Source organism: Rosa rugosa, chromosome 4 (assembly GCF_958449725.1).
Source record: "Rosa rugosa chromosome 4, drRosRugo1.1, whole genome shotgun sequence".
NCBI lineage: Eukaryota > Viridiplantae > Streptophyta > Magnoliopsida > Rosales > Rosaceae > Rosa > Rosa rugosa.
The window spans coordinates 9,404,002-9,422,136 of record NC_084823.1 but is presented as its reverse complement, the minus strand read 5'-3'; positions in this window follow the sequence as shown (position 1 = coordinate 9,422,136).

Genomic DNA, 18,135 nt, shown 5'->3' with positions numbered 1-18,135 from the left:
TTTCTGCCTCCTTTGTATGCACTCTATATGAGGTAACATTCATTCATTCATTCTGTTTTTCTCTCATTTGACCCTTTGGGAATATCTGTAAGTCTTACACATATCTTCTATTGTATTAGATGTTCAATGAATAGTAGTTTCAGTAATGATTATAAAATTAGATTACAGGAAAATACACATTTCCTTAATTCTCTTATGAACCCAAAATTATATCCATCGGCTTTACTTCATATTAATATCCTAGTTTAAATTACTATGAACTTTCTAGGATTTTGATGCCTTCTGGATTTGGGAATGTGCTGATAAAGTGAAGTTTACTAACAATTACATATGGTTGTCTGGTTTTAATGTTAACCATCTATTGTTTGTTAAGTGTACAAGTGTTCAAACTCTTGGAAGAAGAGTTTTGTTTTTGATGTACTTCAGTGTGATGTTAGTTTTTGATCTTTGTTGTATGTATGTAGCTGATTACTGCCCACTTGTTGTGATTAATTTTGAATTTGTTTACAGTTAACTGTTATGGGAAAACAGCCACTAATGACATTAGATTCAATGCCATCAAGGTTAGATAGAGGTTAGGCTAGTTTTGCTTAATGCCATTAATAGGCAGAAGTTATTGAACTTTGTCATAGCGTTCTCTTTCCTCTACCAATACAAGTCAATTAGGTTGAATCTTTTTGTCTGTGTGTCGAATAAATGTGATATGTGGCCCACTGCTATTATCTGTAGTCGAGATAGTCACTAAGAGAGTAAGAGGTATATGCATTGGGCTTTATTCAGTCACTAAGAGCTATATGTATTAGGCTTCATACGTCGACACATCGAGCTGTCAAATTTTTGGCATATTTAACAGCTTTCCTTGTAAGTGTCAATATTAATGGAGCTTTCAAACTGCCAATACTTGACCAAGACCCCGGACTTCAGTCGGGTCCCCAAATCTTGAGAGACTTCCCAATTCCATTAGAATAAAATCATGTGTTTAGGGATATTGGATAGGATTGGCTCAGTAGTAAAATTTTATCTGTAGCGATTGAAGGTCTCAAATACCTGGTTTTATTGACTCTGATAGGTTATAGAGTCTAGAGATACTTTGCCATTGCATCAGCATCATATTATCTGTGTAAGGAAATTGGATACAATTGGTTATTCTTTATGTTCTAGGTTTTTACTCCCAGTTGCAACTCTTCAGATCTGGTCTTTGGCCTCAAAATGTTTCCTACTTTCTTTCCTCAAACTAATTAACCAGCTTTCTACCAATCTACTATGTGGACTTATGTATTTATTTCCTGTTGGCTTTGTTTGAATGTAGATGGCAGTAGTGTCTTGGCCCTGGGTTGTCGGGTATTGGTTTAATTAGCACTAAAGGGGGTGTGATCAGTGATCATATCTTCTATTATTCCTTGTCAGGTTTTGGTGTGGGCTTTGGGATGTGTGCCATGGCCTCAGACTGGTCTCTGATCTTGGTTACAGAGCTGTGAGGTGGAATCTTCGTTTCTGTTCCTCCAACTCACTCGGAAGACTTGCATCCTCTCTAAAGTCTCATATACAGTTGCAAAGAGTTGTTGGGAAGGAGTTGAACTGCCCCCAGAAATTTGAGCCTCTCTTAAATCTTTGTTGCCAACTCTCTTGCGTTCCGTTTTATTTGACCCTTTTGGGACGCACTGTTGCATTGCACCAGCAAGAAAACATGTGTTGCCTTTTTGATAGTTAGGTATGCCAAAGATGTCACTGGCACACATGTACCTTAGTTATGGCTATACTTAGCTTCCACTAGAAATTAGAAATCTAACACAGGACTGATTTGTCCAACTAAACCCGAGTACTTACAAAATGGAGTCCATTCAGTCCCTTGTAGAAGAATTTTGATCGTAATTTTTCAGTGCAGATTTGTTTAACTTCATGGCTTTACTGCACTGTCATTTAATTGGAAGCAAACCTTGCATCCAGTGTTGTTAAATATAATCTTGTAAAGGTCAGGAAGTTATATAAATCTGCACTGAAAATTTATGACCAAGATTCTGTTGCGACATTACCATCTTATATGAATCGGCACTGGGTTAGCTTTCTTCTGGATAATCATAACTGTTTTCTAATTCATTTAAATTTTTGTAATCATCTGTGCTTTAGACATGGTTGTGTCAAGGCCTGTGCTACTTTTTTACTCGATCTCATACCATTGTCATTGTGCTACTTTTCTCTATACTGCTACTGTTTAATGCTACTTTATGTAATACCACTTTTATTCTTTTGCCACTATAATAACAAGACTTTGATGCATATGAAAGTTATTATCCTCTCTTTTCCCAATAAGTCGACGGCACTTCCTATTCTTTCTTAAAGCTTTATAAGCTTTTTTTATTATGACATGCTTTATCCTGTAATTTACTAAGAAATTTAGTCACACTCTTTAATTTTGCAGATGGGAACATCAGAAGCAGCCTCTGGTACTGCACTTGTTAGTCCAAATTTTTTTATAGCTAAATGTAAAATGGCATTCAACTTTGACATCACATATATAAGATCATTACCAAAGTAGTTACAAGCATATAGTTCTAGTTGCATATGATGGCAAATGAAGCTTTATTTCCATTCAACTTCTAAGTGCTGGAAATGGAAAGTAGCTTTAAATAGTCTGGCCTTTGCCCATTATATGGATATACATAAATGGCTTTAAGTTAAGTTGAATAAAGATTTAACGGATACATGGGATAGGCGCGGGAAAAAACCATTAAATATCTTGGTATCTTTTCACATATCAAAATTTGAACTCCCATTTCCCGTCCTTAGTGTACTGTTCTCTCTTCCACAGCAAAATACAGAGTTCAGTCCTACAGAGCTACCGTCGCAGATCATGATAGAAAGGTGAGGGAGCTTTCTTCCATTATCTTCATCATCTTCTTTTTGGAAACCCTAGCACTGGTTATTGATTTAATTCTTACACTAGTTCCTAGTTAAGTTAATTTATCAAAAGGAAAAGAAAACCCAACTTTATTTCACTGATATTTCCTTTCCTTATTTTCGACACTGCTGTTAGTAAAGTTCTGATTTTTACACTACGGTGGTGGTATATTTTTTGTTTAAAATTGAAACTCCTAACTTCATTTCACTAATTTTGGTGATTCGGTCTCATTCCTTATAATTCTACAACACCGGATCCTCAGTGAAGCTTTGGTTTTTGTTGTTTCTCTTGCCTTTAATATTAATTGTTGCTATAACTAAACTACAGCTAACAATCGAATCAATGGCGAACACTACTTCCTCCAATTCAAGTTAATTTGTTTCCAATAGAAGACCTAACTATGTTTCACTGATTTTTCCTTTCCTTTTATATGGTTCAAGTATAGTTCTGATTTTTACACTCCCGCTGTGGTAAAAGTTAGGGACTTCGACAATCATGATTCAATTAAGTAACAACCTTGATGCAGAACTGGAATTGGCATTAGTGATCTAGGAATTCATGATTGTGGTTACTTAATCAACAAGGAAAACCAATTTTCTTGTCAACACTGAAGAGAAGCTAGGTGAACATGATTTAGGAAGTAAGCCAGGCCTTTAGGACTGAGTTTCCTTTTTGTATGCTTATAAATACACTAGGACCAATCAATACATTATGAGATTGCCTACATAATCTACAGTGATTGATCAGAGAAGAAGGCTTAGAGGCTTAATGCAATACCAAAGAACTAAGAGGACATCACTAGGGTAGTACTTTATATTGAATGTTGTTTGCTTAATGCAATACCAAAGAACCAAGAGGACGTCACTAGGCTAGGGTAGTACTTTATATTGAATGCTGTTTGTTGAGTGATGCTGTTCTTGATGCATGATTATACAGGTATATATACATGTTTTAATATAGAAAACCCTATCTCCAGTCCATTGATTTAATGTTTGTTGTTTCAAATTTAGTTTCTTCTACAACTAAACTACAGGGAATAATCAATTAATGGCAGACACTAGTTCTCACAATTCTTATGCTGATGACCCCAAGAAACATGTGATGAAGGTCTTCCAGGATGAGGACAAGGACTCGAAAGAACAATTTGACATGATTCGGGACTACGATTCCATTAACAAATATGGGATTAAGATATTCAAATCTTTAGCCGATTCCTACCTTGATGATGCCTAACAGCTCCTTAAGGCTCTCGCTGAGGTAGCCAAACTCCCTGACATGGCCGTCTACACCATTGTCAATGGGGACTACTTCGCTGCCACAAGACCAAGGCTGCTCTTAAGGCCTTTCAGCACATGATAGCCACTGGAGTCGCCCCCACTTCCTGCACCTACACTATAATCTTCACAGCTCTTGCGTTACACCTCTCTGATGTCCATTTTGTTGGGTATGCCAAGATGCACTTTTATGGAAATCTTGGTTGCTCTATCTCACAGAAGCAATGGACTCGATGTAGATGTATGATGATTTTGAGAAAAGCATAACTGAATAATTTGCAAAACGTCTTCTGCAAGTGGAGCATCCACCCCAACTTCCTCTCCAAAGAGTCAAGGGAGATGTACACGTTTTTGCTGGAGGATGGCAATGTAGAGCTAGCCAAGGAGCATACTTCCCATGGTCCTATGATGGAAGGTTTAAAAGGCAGCACAGCTGTAGAAAGAAGGGTCCTGAACATTGTATTTCCAAGTTGAAGGGCTGAAGCTTTGCTTCGTCGAGGTTATGCCAGCAGCTTTAGGAATATATGGGGTAGCTGTGAGATAGGAAATTATGTAGGATTGGTTTTTCAATTGTTGGATTTGGTGCTGTACTAATCTTTTGTGAAATTGACATTGGAGAAGTGTGAATGCTAAAATTGAGGTAGAAAATCATGTAGGATTGAGTTTCAATGTTGATTTGGTACTGTTCTATCTGTTTGTTAATTTTGACATTGAAGGGTTGGGCATGAAGAGATGCTTCTCCTTTGGTATCTCCAAAAGGACAAACAACCTGTAATTGTTGTCATGCTAGATTTACATTTCCGAAATTGAAAAAAAAAAATTGAGGGAACAAAAGCAAACTTGAAACTCCGGAGTTTTTTTTTTTTTGGGCTAAAAATGAAACTCCGGAGTCTAGTACAAGGAATTCCTGAGGTTTTGAAGTGTCTGCAGTTTGTATTTTTAATTATTTGTGAATTTCAGCTGCCAAAAAAAATTTATTTGTGCATTCAGCATCATCATTAGTGAATGTAATTCAAAATTCTACTAAATTTATACTTACTGGAGCAACAACTTCAGTATATAAGGAACTCTTCTTGAACAGCAAAAGTGCCATCAAATTGATACCAATTCACATAACAATTTGAAAAGATTTAACATCTACAACAATCCTAGACTTGCACATGCACAGAGCAAACTAGTGACAGGAACAAATTAGCAGCTATCATGATTCGATCTAATATGCTTCATCAATTGAGCATATGGTTCCTTCATTACCAACCAAATAATATATATACCATCATTGGCTCCAAGGTCAGCTAGTAGCTGAGACAAAGATGACCACTCATATACTGTCAAGTACTGATCTTCAAAGTAGAATTTTAAGTTGTTAAACCCATCAGACTGGAAGTAGGCACAATCCATATGAATGACATAATTATCACCTGCAAGGTTAAATTTTTGATCTACATCATCCTGGGAGGGGGAGCTGCTGTTCCATACCAATACAGCCTTGCACCTCACTAATACCATCCCCTTTCAAGTTGATGCGATTCTGATCCAGTGTATATGTATCATATCTCCGGTTGGATTGGGCGGCAGCGCTGGCAATGATGATGATACAGAGGCAAGTGTATCCCCTCCACTATGTAATAATTAAGAAAAAGAAGCTGCTTAACACCATCAGCAGCTATATTGACAGCATTCACCATCAGTTATATACTCCAACACAATCAATATATCAATGATATAGATCTTCTGAAAATCACTAATAAAATAGTAGAGAAGTTTATAGCACCAGCACCCCTGATAATCCACGAGAGAATCTTCATTGAAACTAGTTAAAATGGGAAGGGCCGCTAAGGTATAAAACCAGCTTGGAGAGAAAATTGTTTCTACCCTTCATTATATCATCACTAGCATAAGCAGCAGCTGCACTGGCTTCATCATTAGGAACAAATGGACTCAGAATCACAAGAAATTACCTTAACAGGATCTGCATTCTCCATTAGACCATTAGCATCACTGGAGGACTGGATATTGGGAGAGCAGTGGCCACTATTAAGGCGATCAGTAGGAATAGAAAAAGTAGAAATATAAATCACTATAGTGCTCAAAGTATTTCAAGTAGCTAAACTACCTATGGCAGCTCTAGGATGATTACTAGAACCAGCATCAACAGCAGGGAGAGAAGTGAAATCAACACTGATTTCAGAGGTTTGGTTCCTATTTGACAAACTTTCAGAATTTTTGCTTTAAGGTACCTCTGACCCCTAATAGCTACTTTGTGCTTGCTGGGGTTCATTATCCTTTTTTTTCCTTGCACTAACTGAAAGTTGTCTAATCCTCTCATGTTACTGCTTCTGAGGTTATTAAGAATAACTTTAGCCTAGTAAAATATGGAAATGGTGCATATGTAAAGCTTCCTACATTGATCAGGTTGTTGTAAATGGTGCATGAACATTTGATATGCTTTTCTGATCTCATTTTGACAAGCTGACATACAAGCTAGCTTGGTTTTCCGGTGACATTCATTTATTTTCTTTGTTTTTAATCCTTGATCAGATTAATTCTATTGCTTGCGTTTTTTGTTCTTGGGTGGGTGAATGGTGATAGTTAAGTGTGGTGCTCAATTGCTAATTATACTTCCAGAAAAAGAAAAAAAAATAAAGAACAAAATAAGAGCTATCTAGAATTGATTGGGTTTAAGAGTAGGTTAATTCTGTTACAATGTTAGGGTTAGGGAGTTGATGGTGACAATGTAAACAATCACAGATATTCTGCTAGTGTATAAACGATGAATCAAAAACCAAAACATATGCGCAAGTACCGAAATTAAAAGAACGGAAATGTTATTAAAAGCCAATGTCTAAATTACAACAAAAGTTTTACACTTGCATAATCTACTAGAAAGGAAAAAAAAAATGAGAAAGATCAAGCACAGCAGCTTTTGATCTGGAGCAGCTAGAGTCCCTCTACAAGAAAATTCTGAAAACTGGTGTTTCACAAAGGCTTGTCCTGCGTACTGGAATAGTGATAAGACTCGGTGAAACCAAAAGGGACTGTGGTCTGACTTCAGTCTAAGGAACTGTTGAACAACACATCAGGAAACTCCTGCCACCATCAAATATATTGCATGCATGATTTGTCAAACCTCGCTTTCTTAAGGCTCCCATTAACCATACGTCTTCTTAAACCAGGCAGTCTGAGACGATGCAATAAACCCTAGGTGAATTAAGCAGTTTGAATCCATCCAGCAAGCAAGTCCAAATGCAACACATCCATATTTTACAGACGCATAATTGTTGACGTTTCCTACCAGCATTGAAGGAAGACTATGAAGAGAAAGAATATCATCCAAATGTACCCAAAGACCATTCCTGACCATAAACAGAAATATCCAATCCAAACCCTGATCATTAGAAACTACACCAGTGATAGCCTGATAAAAGGAGCAAGTGGTAGCAGTTTGACTCCACGAGAATCCCAAAGGATCCAAATACGTTCAGAGAATCCCAAAAGCATCAAAAATTCTATAAATTGCCACCAATTCTCTGCTCAAATAGACCTAACATATCAATTAAATAGAACTTCTGAAAATCACTAATAATACTAGAGGAAGTTTTAGCAACAGCATTCCAACATTCAGACTGGGAACGTCCAAGAGAAGACATGATTTCTACTTGAGTAAGAAAACTCCTTCAAAGCATCATCATTAGCATAAGCAGCTACACTCACAAATGACTCTCACAATCACAAGAAATCACCTTAACATATCTTCATCCTCATTTTTACCATCAGATTGGGAGGGCAGTGGCCACTAGTAAGGGAATAAGATGAAGGAAAAATATCAATCACCATACTGCAACTTTTAGGCGAATAGCCTATCTACCTATGGCACTTGTAGGGTTGCAGAGGTTGCAATAGTTTTTTTCAAGGCCTTCCCACCTTCTTCTTACCACCAGTGGTCTTGAGCATTAGACACAGGAGCAACAGTAGCTGAAGTAACGAAGTTGCCTTTAGACCCAACTGGATCAGGAAGAGAACTCTAATGGTTCCTTTTAAGCAGAACATTCCATGATCCGACTACCTCAGAATCCTTACAAGATTGAAGCACGTGAAATCTGGATCCAATAGCAATATTCGCTGCAGATGAAAGAGGCTTTTTTTTTCTTTTCTTTTTTCGCATAAAGGAGATGGTAGGTTGAATTGAAGTAGGATGAACTCTGTAGCTTCCCAGGCATGGGAACAATAGAAGCAACATTCTTCTTAATGCTTTTCCTTTTAATCAGAACATTCCATGATCCCAAAGCCCCAAACCAACCATATTAGCATCCTTCAGAATCTTCCCAACAGTAGTATAAGGTAAAGAGCTAGAGCTAGTAGGCGTAGGAACATCAACAACATTATCCATAGGAGTCACAGGCATCTCGGAATCATCATTCTCAACACACCATCTCTAACATGCCCAATTGACCAACATTTATAGCAAACTGGTGGAAGATTCTCATACTCAAGTTGGGTGTAATAATCCTCAACACACAAAATTCAGATTGTTCAGATCACTTTCAACACAGAAACTTGCATATTTACCTGGAACCTGTGAAGCCATATGACTGTCCAACCTCGCATGTTTCAGAGAATGAGCCCCTACGGAACGTATCCACATTGGCTTTGCACTAACTGTCAATATCTTCACAATACTAAACAAAGATATTTTTTGTTTTGTTTTTTTTTCTCTTTTGATTTTTCTAACAGTGCTAATAGAGAAGGAAAAGATAAAGTGAAATGACAGCAATGTATAACTTTCTAACTATTTGTTTGTAAGGTTCAAATCGAAAGCTAGTGTGATGAAAAAGAGAACAACTAATGATGTAGTAAATACTAATCTAGATTCTTACTCAATCTCTTCTGGTTGTCTCAAGAATGTACCCCAGCTTTGAAAACCATGATCTCTTGTTTGCTGGAAGTCTCTGCTGAATGACAAGAGAGGGTACAGAGCTCGAGAAAAAGGAAACAAAAAGAGGAAGATTTTGTCATCAATTTGGTATAAGAAACCACACATGAATGTTTAATTTGGTTAGACTAAAGGGACTACAATAACCCAATTCAATCAATGAGTATCTAAAATTAAATTTGCCTAAAAATGTGCACTAACTAGAGATTGGTTTCATAGCAAGAAACCCAATCAGAGAATAAACTACCTCAGAATGTGCGCACTAACTAACCGCAGTTGTCCTGGCGGCAGATAGATGAAGCTTGATGAGGGAAAATCGAAGCGGGGATTTCCTTTGGAATGACCAGAGTGGGACGTGGCTGCTAATCTTGTTGTTCATTTGTTGAGAACGAGAGGGAGAACCCAAGTCATCTCCAGTAATAGTTCTCCGCCTCTTTAGTCTTGGAATTTGACCAGATCTCTTCCTTTTCATCATCACATCAGAAACAAGATTAGATCTTTTCTTTTTGGGTATACAGAAAGCCAACAAGTCAGTCCTCCTCTTAGAAATAGAAAGATTGGACCTTTTCTTCTTGGGAATGAAGAAGGCCTTCTCCAGATGAGCGGCCAGCAAGCCTTTCTTCTTCAAAACCCTAAACTCCATCAACATCTGAATCGCAACAACTTCGCAAGATTTCACAGAAGAAGAAGAAGAAGCCCTTGTGTAGGAATCAGAGGCAGCAAGATCTGCAACCTCCGAGAGGAGATTCAACCCAGAATCGCCCATTGTTTCCGTCACAAATTCCAACACAGATCAATCCCTAAATTCCTTGTGGGTTGGGAATTAGGGTTTTCTGGGTTGGGGGAAATTGAAGCAGAGAGAGAGAAATGAGAATTAGGGTTTTCTGGGTTGGGGGGAATTAGGGATTTCTGGGTTGGGGGAAATTGAAGCAGAGAGAGAGAAATGGGAATTAGGGATTTCTGGGTTGGAGCAGAGAGAGAGAAAGAGAGAGAGTGAAGTGGGGAGTTAATATACAGGGAGAGAAATATGACCGTTATTTTGCCGCGTAAGGCAATTGACACGTTTTCTCGGCCAACTATCCCAGAAGTCAAACGGTCAACAATGAGTAAGGTAGTAAGGTTTTTTTAACACTACCCAAGTGATCACTCTTTGAACTTGATCATCTTGCTATCCAGATTTATAATAAATTAAAGCCTCTTCCTTTCATGTTATTTTCCTTGTTCCGATGAGAAGCAAGCATAGACATTTTCTTCTTAGGTATAATGAAGCCCAACAAGTTCGCCCTCTGATAGGAGCATAAAATGCGACAATTTATATTGTTTATTTTCACATATTTTGTTATGCTAATTTTCTTATTATATAGTTTTAACTTTGTTTTATTATTTTAGATGTCTTATGGAGCAAAGAACAAAATAAAGGAGATAAGTATGTGAGAAGCATATGCAATGTAACAAGAAGAGAAAACGCATATCCTAGGCATGTGCAAGGCACATGTGGTGCTGAAGATGGAAAACTAAAACCATGATTCAATATGAAAACTTGATTGAAGAAGGAAAACTCAAGAAGCAATTCCTGATGCAACTAGGGAATGATTTCGTGAATAATGGAGGAACCTAGAAGTTTGCTTCAATAATCCTACAAGTCCTATTAGGCTTATGTTTCAGGCTTTTATGATGCAATTAGATAAGGTGGTGTGCTTCCATTGGTCTTACTTATGCATCAATCAGAATACTTAAAGGAGACTTGGAATTCAAGAAGAATTCATGGAAGTAAAGCATATAAAAAGAACGTCTTTGTGCCATTGAACTTTGCCAAGAAGGGTTCATATATACCTTTGCCAAGAAGGGGTTTTGGCTTAGAAGAGTAATAGTATGCGGCTCGTTTGATTGATTCGACCCGAGTGTTTCAGCCGTGCTTAGTGGCTAATCTCTCTTAACAAGCAGTCCGTCGCCGTACCCTCGACGGCTCTTCAACCTAACCTCGACGGCTCTGTGTGATCTTCACTCTCTCTTTCTACAACATACACTTGTGCCCTAGCTCATCTGATAGGACCCGCCCCGAAATTCACCCTGAAATCCGAAATAGTCCTGCGGGGCCCACCTTAGGAGAAATCTTACTGAAAATTCAGCAGCACTTCCCCCTAAAAATGGACTACCCAACCTTGCAGAAAACAATTGAACATTTCTAATCATACAAATCGAGTTTCAACCCCTGTAGCCTAGCTACATGGTCTTCATAACCACAACCGCCCACCCACTGAAATATAACAGGGGTCACAGCCTCTCCGGTCTCTGTGAATTATAAATATAACAAATCATAACACATATTCAACACACATTCATTATACATGAATGTAATTCTCATCTTGCCATAGCATTAGTCGACCCCGATAATTCAAACCATACTTAGATATACACTTGATAAGTGGTCAAAAACACAGTTATATCTTCATAATTGCTTAGCTATTGAGTATTTTGTTGGCCTAAATTAATTTAATTATATCATATTCTTGATTTATTAGGTTTGGGACTTGGATGATGGAATTCGACAATTAAAGGCCCAAAAGAGTTGCTGTACTTGGAGGTGGACATGTTGACTTTATTGGTTAATTGCCTTGTATAATTATATATCTTTAAGGAGGGGATAAGTGTTCCGCGTAGGATTGAGAAAACGGGGGCGGGGGGATTTATTTCCCCTGCGGGGGTGCGGGGTTCCCCATTTTACATTTTTTTTTAAAATTTTTTTTTTTAAAAAAAATTAAGAACTATTATTTTTCAATCTCAAAAAACAGAAAACCTATACCTCCGTCTCATTCTTTCCCACCTTCAACGAGAAGAGCCGCCTCATTCTTGCCTATACCTCCGTCTCATGCTCTCATTCTTCTGGGTTTTCCCTTCTTTCTGGGCTTAAGGGTTCTTCTTCACTTGAACTGGTTTAGAGTATCTTCTTCACTTGAATGCATGGATGTTTTGGATTCTGAGAAATCGAGGAGTAAAGAAGTTAATATGAACATGTCAATGCCAAAGTTTGGAAGATGAGTTCGACAAAACCAGACCGACACTCGCTGACCCGTTTTCCCGCGACCGGGAACCCGACCCTTTCTCAATTTTCCGGCCACTTCCAAAAGTCGGATGGGTCTGGTTTGCTTCATCTAATTAGCACGCATCGGATCCTTGTTGTATCTTCTTCGAAAAGCCATCGACGGCGGCAGGAGGAATCTCAAAGGGTTGTCGGGTTTCCGATCAGATTTCCCAATTCCGGCCAATTCGCAGTGACTCACCGGTGTCAAAAGCTTCCTCTTGATCTCACACAACCTATCCATGGTGTTGGTTTGTCCAGATGATAAGGCAAGAGAGATAATTGAAGCCGGGAAGCTTCGGTTCTTCCGGCGGGTTCTCTGAGTTTTTCGGTGACTCAGACGGTGAACGGCGACAAATGAGGTATCAGAATCGATCCTCTCATCAAGCTCTGCCTCTACGTAAGCCTGAATTCGATATTTGATTTAGATCAAAGCAATTAAAATAGGATATGGTTGCGAGTTCACCGTTCATGGCGACGAGTTTGACCTCCTTTGCCACTTTCCGACCACGATTTGAGACTTTGAACATGATTTGGTTCTCTGGTAACTTAAGTAACTAAAATTGAAGAATTTGGATCCTTTGAAGCTACTGTGTTTGTTGAACAACTACTGTTGTTTGTTAAGCTTATTGCGTTGATTATAAGTTATAACAGCTGTTAATTGGTGCATTGGAGTAACATTTGAAGCATAATTGAGATAGAAATGGAGAAGTGTTGTTGACAACAAGAATTGGATAGTTGAGGTTTGAACTATGTGTGAGCAGTTGTGTTTTGGTGGAAAATGCATTTTGATTGAGATATCGCAAGTATGATGGTTTGAAAGGGAAAACTGAAAGTCAGGGTGTCCTTGGTAAATTTCGAGGACTTGATCGAGTTCTATTTTGATTTTGGAACAACTAATCTGAAGTGATACCCGACTGTCATTGGATTAAGGATTTGATACGAGAAATGAATGTGTACTAGCAATCCCACAAGTAAAGTAAAGGTCAACTCTCGAAGTTTGAAGATTGGTTTGACTCCGAAAGTCAAAGAAGTGGTTGTCAGATAAGGATTGGTGGACATTGACGAATGATTTAGCTATCAAGACACTGGTGTATCTAGAATTGCGAGTCGCAGTGTTATTATTCTTAAGTAACTTTGTAATAAAAGCTTCATATCTAAGTAGGGTTTCGGGAAACCTTTTCTATAAAATGTTAAAATAAATGGAAATCGATGAATTGTTTGCCATTGATTGAATTAAATATTGAATGCTATCGCTTTTTATAAAAGCATGTGTTGAGTTATTATATTATGAGCATTGATAGTCAAATTGTCATACGTAATGCATGGAGAGGCATTGTGAGTATTCATTTGAAAGTATTGTGGGTGGAAGGAAATGAGTAATATTGGTGTCCAGATGAATCAAAAGAGATTAATCATTTTTGTGTAGTTGAGTTTGGCGTCATGAGTCATTCAGGATCTATGATTAGTCCACAAGTGCACAAATCGAGAAAAATATTCCCCTTCAACCAAGAGTGTTTATAAAGCGATCTCATCAGGTTTCGGGTTTGAAGATCATGAGCAAGCAAGAAGACTAACAAAAGAGGAAACATTATGACCAAATAAAAATGAGAAATAGAACTAAAGCATATGATCCAAACTCGGCCCCACAGGATCAAATCCATCTGCATCCAGCCCCAGCCCACTGCTTCAGAGGAACCCCTACGCCAATAGGCCTCCAGCATCCGTACCCTTCTTCAATAGCAGCCACCGCGCAAGTCTTTCCGCTTTGGTCACCAAAGAGACCAGCCAGCCATCCCAGCAATCCATTCCATCATACTACCACCAAGCCATAAGGACACCGTTGGAAGATCCAACAGTAGCTGAAACATCCGTAGCCCACCACGCCACCCAGTCGCAAAACCGGAAGCCCTATAGTCACCAATTGTTGAAGTCGGCCACGCTGCACCAGCAAAGCCCGACCACCAACCTTGATCTCCACCTAAGGAACCTGCCATCTAGCCCCAATCACTAGGAGCATTGACATCTACTGCTGCCACACACCGCAGAAGAGTGAAATCCCGATCTGAAGCACCTTGGCCACAAGCACCACCATTCATAGGGAAGCCCACCCTGCCATCACCACCACCAACATCACTGCCGTATTCACAATCATGGGAGAGAGAAAGCCTCGCCCCAGCTGCACTTACAGTCCTGATCGGAGATGAAAAGAAGGTTTTTTTTTAGGGTTTTTGTCCATTTACCCCATTTTTAGAGACTTTTTTTCCCACTTACCCCATTAAGTTTTTTTAATTCGCTCTTACCCAAAATACTCTAAGGAGATCTTCCCTAATACCCCATTAATATATATTTTTTTTAATACCATTTACCCTCACCCCTTTGTTACTTAGAGAGAGAAAAAAAATGGAAGAGAGAAACCATAGGAGACTTCTCCAGAGCCCCGTCACCGGCCGCGGGAATCCGGCCAACTTTCGCCTGATTCCAGTCACCGGCCGCAGCTCACCAGACTTTTCTGAAAACCTCATCGGAAAAGTTTATTGCCCCAATAGACATCTATTACCCCCCAATAGAGGGGCAATAGTGGTCTATTGCCCCCCAATAGACGTCTATTGCCCCCCAATAGAACTTCTGATCTCCGGAATGGGAACTAATCTTCTTAAAATTAGACAAATAAAACTTTTGATTAAAAAAAAAAGAGGAGATTACATCAATTTAAAACGTCTATTGCCCCCATTAAAATATTTTTCTTTCTGTCCCCATTTTACCAAAAAAAAAGAAAAGATTTGGACACCCAAAAAATGCTTTGGGCACCTATAATTGATTTCATCACTTTCCAGTATCAGAAGAGCATTCAATGCACCAACTACTACGGTGCCTTTTGATCCAGAGCGAAGCAACCTTACCAACACACCTACAGGCACTTCTAAAGTTCTAATAAAACATTTTTTTTCTTTTTCCTTTCTTTATAGGCATTTTGCCTCCATTCAAAAAAAAAAAAAGAAAGAAAGAAAGAAAGAAGTGCCGGAGCTCGTCTCTAGAGCATGAAGGCCCCGCACTCACCCATCTCCTTCTTCCCTAATCCAATCCCCTCAAATCCTATTTGATAACGCAGACCGAGGAATCATCGATCACCAAAGCCACCCGGATTCGGACCCCCTGGCCCGACTCATGGAGACCGCCCCAGCGTAGTCACAGCTTCAGACCGCGTCGCCAAGCACCGACAAAACAGCGTCGTCGGAGAACAACAACGAGGCGAACTGTCGACTTCGTCGTCGGCTGTGTCGTCGTCAGTGGCGGCGAAGTACGACGATGAGGAAGAGGAAGAGGACGTGTGCCGGATATGTAGGAACCTGCCGACGCCGATAACGCCAGAGAGAGAGAGAATCGTTGAGGGAGATGAGATAGTGGTAGAAAATGTAGTTTGTTAATTAGATTAAGGGCAAAATTGACATTTTATCTTAAATTGGGTTAGTGGGAACAAAAATCTCTTGTTGGGGTAAGTGGGATAATTTTGGTCAATTTTAGTGCTTTGGGTCAAGATCCCTTTTTTTATTATTATTATTTTTAGGGTATTTCTAGTTGGACCTCTAAATTTGATATTTAGACCTCTCATACTTATTAGACCTTGTATTCACTTTTTTGCATACTGTAAAAGCTAAGTACACCTCATTAATTTTACCAAAACACAATTGAACAATTAAATTTGTATCTTTAACAATTTGTTATTTTAGAGTTAATTCGATTCAAGTCCTTTTTATTTTATAAAAATTAGATCTAGTCCGTGCATATTTTCTTGTTAATTGCGGTCCATTTGTTTTTTTTAATAGTCCATTTTGCCCTTAGAACCAAATAAGGTAAATAATTTCAAATTCACTAATTAGATCACAATTTTAGCTCAATTTTAAATTTTAAATTCAAATTCCAAAATTTACAATTCATCAATAAATAATTTTCAGACAAAGAAGACTAAATGCATTCATATAAACTCAATATACCTAAGATGTAGGTCTAATACTTATATACCTACATTATAGGAGGAAAAACATTAGAACAAAAATTCAAACATTATTGCTTCATTTGTATCTATATAGTAGGTATTTAAAGTTGTATCGTAGTGATTTAATCTACCTAGACATACGAAGTAGGAAAAAAAAAACATAGAGTATATTCCCAATCTAATCAAAAAAATATGTATATATAGAACTTATACCTAATTAAAAGATAAAATGTATGAAATAGAAAATGTGAGATAATGAGAGAACTTTAGATATAGAGACATAGAGAAACTTGATTTTTTTTTTTTTAAACTAGTGAAATCTTACCTATAAATAAGGCATGTAAATGTGAAATAAAAATGTCTAATCAAATTCTAGGACAAATCTTACCTATAACACCATAATCGATTCTATATTAAAGGTAAGCAAAAACTTCTTACCAAATCTATAATAAAGGTAGCTGCGAATTGAAGATGTCATGTTAGTAAGACCTAAAAATGATCTAAGAAGGGAGAAGCCACAAAAAAAAAATACTAATGTGAAAGAAAAAGCTAGAAATAAACAGAGAAATGAGAAGTATGTGTTGGAAATAGGATATGCATGGAACAAGAAGAGGGAAAAAACGATGATTTGGTAGAAAAAAAGGAGGAAGAAGAAGAAGACAATGTGTGATAGGCAAGATCAAGGAAGAATAATATCTTAATATATATAGATTCATCTTTTGAATTCAATCAAGAAACTAATAATATAAATTAATGTCAACACATTAAATTTGCTAATTTTATATTAACAAGATTGCAATAATTTAGGATTCCCATTAATATATTGGCTTTTACTGTTTATTGTGCAAAATATATTAAATAAGGGTATGTTAGGAATGAAAAATTTAGGTGTTGAGTCAGCAAGATAAAAAAGGAAATAAATCTAATGTGGCAGCTGAGTCATAGGACTGCGATTAATAAGAAAATTCATCCAGACTTCATCTAATATGGGCTATGAGTTTTGGACTTAGATCTAATTAACTCTTCTTTTTTTTTTTTATCACTATTGATTCAACCATGAATAATTTTGTAAGGGAATTAACTACATTTTGGGATATAAGAATACTAGAACAAACAAGAAAATCCACCGTATGTTTCATACCGAGAAATAACAAGCACTAGGTCTCTTCGTTTTTTGACCTAGCCGTCTGCTAGGGTTGCTCGGTGACCTTCTCATCGACAAATTTTCAAAACCTCATCGATCTCGTATCGATCTCTTCCTTTGTGATGGCAGAAGCCATGAATGGGATTCACACGTCGCAAATCAGTCTGGATTCGACATTGGTTACGTTGGGAGATGCGGGGGCCGCTGCATTCCAGGATGGATTTTGGTATATGGCTTGCCGTTTACTGGCCCCGAAAGCAAAGTTGCCGGGGTTCAAAGGCACCATTGTCTTCATTTGGCGCATTAGATCGGGACTTACGATCCAAGATGTAGGGGAGGGCTTTGTATTCCAGTTTGATAGTGAAGCAGTTCGCAATCGCATTCTGCATGGGGGACCCTGGTTCTATCGCATACCATGCTGGTGGTCGGAGATTATGATGGTCTCTGTCCGGTGGAGGAGGTGTCGCTGCATATGCTGGAGGCTTGGGTCGCTGTGAAGGGCCTCCCTTTTGGGCTGAGAAATAAGAAGGCGCTCGAGTTGGTGGGGGCGTCATTGGGAACAATCGTTCGGATTGATCTGAATGCTGTGAAGAGGAAAGACGAGGAGCAGCGCATAAAGATTGTGTTTGATGTTCGGTGTCGCATTCGTACATGGAAGGTGATCGAATTCTCTCATGTGGTGAAGCCGGAGCTCTCTTTCATCTATGAGAAGGTCAAGGGCTTCTGTCGTGACTGTGGCTTGTTCATCCATGATGCCCTAGGTTGTGATAAGCTGCTAGTCAAGGAGAAGGAGGAGATTCAAGCTATTC